This window comes from Passer domesticus, chromosome 9 (assembly GCF_036417665.1).
Source record: "Passer domesticus isolate bPasDom1 chromosome 9, bPasDom1.hap1, whole genome shotgun sequence".
Lineage (NCBI taxonomy): Eukaryota > Metazoa > Chordata > Aves > Passeriformes > Passeridae > Passer > Passer domesticus.
In genome coordinates, this window is record NC_087482.1 from 13236809 (window position 1) to 13242448 (window position 5640).

Consider the following 5640-nt stretch of genomic DNA (forward strand, 5'->3'; position numbering starts at 1 on the left):
TCAGCTGCGAGGGAGCCCAAACTGCACCATGGCCCACCCTGAGATCCCCTGCACTTTCCCAGTCTGTGAGCGCATCTGGAGGGGCAGTTCTTTGGAGGAGGAAGGGCCCTGGTCTTTCTCCTTAATCTTATCCATTACTTAGACAAGCATTGCCTCCTGAGGATGCCACATTCCCATTGGGAAACAACCCCACCTAATTCACCTGTCCTTTTTCCTTTCTGCAGACATGGAAGGAGAGCCTGTGCTGAAGGCTGAGTTTCCCAGAGGAAGCAGTGGCTCCATGGTAGCCTCTGCTGCAGGAAGGGAGGCGATGCCAGGCACAGGCCCAGGAGGTAATTGCTGTGCCTCTGGGCCTGAGCCCTGCTGAGGCTTCAGCTGCCCTCTCTGCTGCTTGGGAGTGCAGGCACACAGCATTACCTGACCCCCTTGCAGTGCTCGGTTCCCTATACAAGGGGATCCCAGCACAGCATGGAACAGTTCCCATCTGTGCTCCTTTCTAGATTGGGAACGTGACTTCCATCACTGGGAAACGCTGTTAAAGCACAGTTTAAGGATGTTGGAGCTTGGTGATGGTAGGTTTTCAGCAACTCTTTGCTAACAGAGCAATCATTGTCCAAGTGTAATCATTGTCCAGAGTAATATTCCTCTGTCATTTCCCTTGACATCCTCTGAAGTTTGATGGATTGTGGAAATCCTAGCCTCCAAATTTCTACTCTTGTACCCAACAGTGATCCCACAGGATGGCTGTCAGTGGGAGGAAGGAGCATTTAGCTGTACATCTTCCTCCCATGTGCAATGCCAGTGTGTTCTTCCATGTGCTCTGTGCAGCCAGGGAGATGGGAAGAGAGGGAAGGGGCCGGGCCCAGGGCTGTGCCCCAGGGCTGAGCCTTTGGCAGCTCCTTTGCCAGCCCCAAGGAGCCTGAGCTGCTCCTGTTGCCACTGCCAAGCCCTGGCCCTGCCTGGGGCTGGCTTTAGAGCTGCTGGCAGCTCCAGGGAGTCCTTTCTGCCCCCACAGCCCCCCAAGGGGCCCCTTCCATCCCAGTGTGGGGCCACTGCAGGCACGAGGTCCCCCTGCTCCTGAGTGGAAGGCAGAGCTGAGGGAGTGCTTTGGATGGCACCAGTCACCCAAGTGCCCTCACTTGCACTCGGGCCTGAAGGAGAATCTTCAACAGTGTCACAGCAGCTCTTCTGTCCTGCCGTTCTTTGCAGCTAACCCGGTTGGTGAAAGTGATCTGGCTTCCCAACCCACGTTCAGGATTGAGCCTCTGGGAGATGCTGAGGGTAGGTCAAGGCCTTTCCCCTGGAAGAGTTGCCAGCTCAAGAGCCCAAAGCTTGGCCACAGAGGCAGCGCTGTAGGTGCCAGCACAGAACCATGCACGTGTGTGCCCTTGCCCTGCACAATCCCCTCATGATTTCTGCTCAGCACTGGCAGCTGTCTGGGGAAGGGAGGGCCCTGGCCCAGCCACAAAAGCCCAGATATTTTGTGAATCTTTTCCCAATTTTTGATAATCATACTGCACTGAAGATGCCAGCAAAGGAATGGGGAATTGTTCCATCTGATCCAACTGCCCTTTTTTGTTTCTCAAGTGATGGACAAAAAGGCAGGGCTGAAGGAGGTATTTCCCCGAGGAAGCAGTGGCTCATTGGCAGCCCCTGCAGCAGAAAGGAAGGCGATGCCAGACACGGGCACAGGCACAGCAGGTAATTGCTATGCCGGGCTCAGCCCTGGCCGGGGCTGTGTGGCAGCAGCTCTTCCCCCAGGGCCTGCCCTTGCCTGGCCCGGCAGCAGCCAAAGCTGGAGGCGCCTCGGCTTCCAGGCCTCTGGAGCTGGTTCAGAGCCCCGGGGAAACGGGACTGGTGCAGCAACGTCCCTGGCGCTGCAGCTGCTGCGGAGCTGGCCCTGAGTGCCCAGAGGCCCAAGGCACAGGAGCAGCCCCGAGCGGGAGCCCTGCCACCAGCCCAGGGCCAGAGCCAGCCCTGGCTCCCGACTGGGCAGGGGCTGCGCTGGGTCCTGACAGGGCCTGAGCCTGTCCCCTGGGGCTGGGGGAGCTGTCACGGGGCAGGGAGGGCCAGGGGTGGCAGTGGCTGCTCAGGGATGGCTTTGGCCCGTGTCCCTGGCAGCAGCCACTGCCCAAGCAGCTGCGCTGCCCCCGGGCTATCCTCCCGGCCTGCTGGGCTTTGTTGGCTGGCACAGCCTGTGCCAAGGGCCGGCAAGGTGCCTGCAGGCCCCAGCTCTGGGGGAAACAGAGAACGTCCTGCCCGTATCCACCGTGCTGCCAGCTCAGCAGTGCAGCACAGCACGGGCTCACGCTCCCCATTGCTCCCACAGATGCAGCCGGCACCACAACACCTGTTCCTGATGCCGAGGATGGCCTCGGAAGGGGCTTCTATATGGGAACAGGCTGCTGGGCAGGGGTAATGGCAGGCCTGCTTATTTTGGACCTTATTCTCATATTGTGCTGTGTCAAAATCTGGTGTTACTGGAAGAAGAAATGGTGAGTGGTCACCTTTCCCTGAAAGAGCTTCTTTTGAAAGTGTAATGTAGACAGGAACCTTTCCCAATGAGGCTGCATTGGAGCTGTGGCCAGTCCATGGTTCTCCAAACAGCTCTGCTGAGGGTTCTGCTGCTGCCCAGTGCTTCCATTGGCCTCTCAATTGGTGGGCATTGTCCTAGGGCCCCACTGGGGCAGCAGCCAGTGCTGGCTCCCACTGAGGCTGCCTGGCCAAGAGCAGCCCCAGGGCCACGGGGCAGAGGCAGAGGGAGATGGGGAGGAGAAAGAGCAGGGCTGAGATTGCCCTTGAAAGGCAGAGGCGCTGCGGGGCCCGCTCTTGGCCAGGGACCCTGCCCAGAGCCGTGCCCTGCTGGCCGGGGCCTTGAGGGGCAGCTGTCCAGCTGGGCCCAGCTGTGCCAGCAGCTCCAGCCGTGCTGGGGAGCCTTGCCAGCTCTGGGCCCTGCTGTGCACGAGGGTCCCTGTGTGCCACTGTCAGCTGGGGCCTCAGCCACCTCCTCTCTCCACAGGAGCACCTCTGGAACTTCACAAGTCCAGCCAAATACCTCAGTCATGGAGAACTTGGCCTGTCGTCGTGCATCTCTGTGCCAGTGTCCATTGTCCCTTCCACAGGTGTATTACCAGCTTGTAGCTGGAAGTATGCTACAAGCACTGCCTAGAACAGATCCGTCTCTCCCTGAAGGGACTGGCCTAGCTGCCCATCCAGGTCAGGAGGTGCAGCCCTCTAGCCAGGGAATAGATTATTCGCAAAGTTATATTTACTTGTAAAAATTTTAAATGTTTATTAAAAACCTTATTAGAAATATAACAGGACACTGAATAAAGACAATGTTACTGTGCTGGGAGTAGAGGATTTTTCCCACCACATTCTCATCCACACAATGGAGGTTTCACCTTTTAACTCTTTTGCCCTTCTTAAAGTTCTGTCTATCGACTCCTTCTTTGATGTCCAGTGGTGGAGTTTACTTCCTTACATCTCGCTTGGAGGTCAGGTGCTGCTGTCGTAGCAAGGTGACCCTCTTAAATGTCTCAAACTCAGGTAATCCCAAGATAACAACACAACAGGGGGTAAAACATATCTATATATATATAAAACTTCTCTTAACATATATACATGACATTTATCCTTTAATTGTGAGAGTCAACTGTCGCGTTATTCATCTATCACAGGCTTGAGTCCAGCTTCAGCTCAGGTGTCTGTGTGCTACCACCCGCACTGGCGGAGCTGCTCGTCTGGGCACAGCCAGGCATGGGCAGGCAGCTGCTGGGCATGGGGCTCATCAGACCAACAGCACTCTCATGTTATCTTTGTCTTTCATTTTAAAACATTTAGATATATTTTTCCTTTGCAGCATTGAGGAGAGTTTTTCATAGAATACGGACACCAGATATTTGTTCCCCTTTCCTCCAACAGTTCTGTAATTGATAAAGTAGTTTTACAGTCAGGGAAACCTAGAATCTTCTGACACTTTGGCAATAAAAAGTAAAATTATTTTTAATTCTTAATGTTCAGTCTTACACAGCCCAGGCACGACCGGCATGGCTCGGGGGAATTATCCCAAACAGGCTCAGGGCACTCGGGTTCTGAGCAGTCCTGCTGGGGTCCCTCCATGGGGACACATCCCGAAACCTGGGAGTGACTGCATGGGGTGCCCATGGTGAGGACAGGACAGAGAGGGAGAGCAAGGCTCCAGTGTGTCCTTAGTGGGCCTGAGCCTGTCCCCTGGGGCTGGGGGAGCTGTCACGGGGCAGGGAGGGCCAGGGGTGGCAATGGCTGCTCAGGGATGGCTTTAGCCCGTGTCCCTGGCAGCAGCCACTGCCCAAGCAGCTGCGCTGCCCCCGGGCTCTCCTCCCGGCCTGCTGGGCTTTGTTGGCTGGCACAGCCTGTGCCAAGGGCCGGCAAGGTGCCTGCAGGCTCCAGCTCTGGGGGAAACAGAGAACGTCCTGCCCGTATCCACCGTGCTGCCAGCTCAGCAGTGCAGCACAGCACGGGCTCACTCTCCCCACGGATCTTGTGGAGGTTCAAAGCAAGACAGGAACACGTGCCCTGATTCCACTTTGATGAATCCCAATGATTTTCTGCTTGCAGGACGGGCACAAGCAGAGCATGATAGGTATAGCAGAGCCTCTGTTCACTGTGTCACTTGCCATGGCCTCTTTCACAGTTGTATCTTTCTCCCTTCATATGTCCTGCCAAACACCTAAGGGAGAACTGGACTTCTAATTGCATGGCACATCTCCAGGCCCATGCCCGATGTCCCTGTGCCAGCTGCTTTAGCAGCTTGTTGCTGTGCAGATGCTGCCTCCAGCCAGACAAGGTCGTTTCCCCCTGAAGGCACTGGCCCTGCTCTCTGGCCCCTACTGAAGGTGGGCAGGGCTTGGCCCAGCTCTTCTCTTGCACTAAAGAGATGGACCTGTCACCCCAGTGTCCGGGTGGTAGCAGCAGCAAAGCCCAGCCAGGATCAGCACTGGCTGAGCTGCGTGTCCAGGGGCAGCTGGGGATGGCCACGGTGTGGGCAGGCAGGAGTCAGGCAGGGGCTGCTGTGGCCTGTGTGGAGGGTCCCTGGGGAGATGGGGCAGCCCATGCTGAGCATCCCTGGGCTGAGGGACCTTTCCTTCCCTGGGACCATCTGGGCCTGGACCTCCTCCAATGGCATGCCCAGGAAAAGAGGGAAGCCATCAAGAGCCTGTGAGTTACGCAGGGATGGGCTGCAGCTTCCTCCCTCCTTGGTTAGCGGGCGGATTAAAAGAGGCCTCTAGGGTTTGTGGCAAACAGGAGTGGGCAAACAGGGCCGTGGCATGTCTCTGAGAGACAATTCACGAGGCAGTGTGCACAGGCAGGGCAAGCAGGCAGGGTTGCAGGTTTTCTTGCTAGGAAGGTTTACTGTGTGTTGTTTGCAGTGTTTCTGTTGGTTGCTTGGTTTTGGGGTTTCTGGTAGTAGCGGTTTTTACGCAATTGAAAACTGTATTTAGTACAAGTGCATGTAACTAGATGGAACCCTCCAAAAAGGATGTGTCTGTCCTGACCCATTCCTGTGCAGAGTGTTTGAGCTTAGCAGTGGTTTCAGGGGGCAGTGCGGAGAAAAGCTGCCTGCGGTGTGAACAGGTGAATGATCTCCTTTCACTGGTG

The 5640-nt window shown here is 56.2% G+C and overlaps 1 long non-coding RNA gene across 1 annotated transcript; it reads left to right on the forward strand.

Moving 5' to 3' along the window:
• The first annotated feature begins 501 nt into the window (after positions 1-501).
• Positions 502-1670, forward strand: LOC135307665 (uncharacterized). The gene is made up of 3 exons (XR_010368357.1): positions 502-572; positions 1210-1281; positions 1588-1670. It is a non-coding gene; the product is annotated as an uncharacterized LOC135307665 (long non-coding RNA).
• The last annotated feature ends 3970 nt before the right edge of the window (positions 1671-5640 follow it).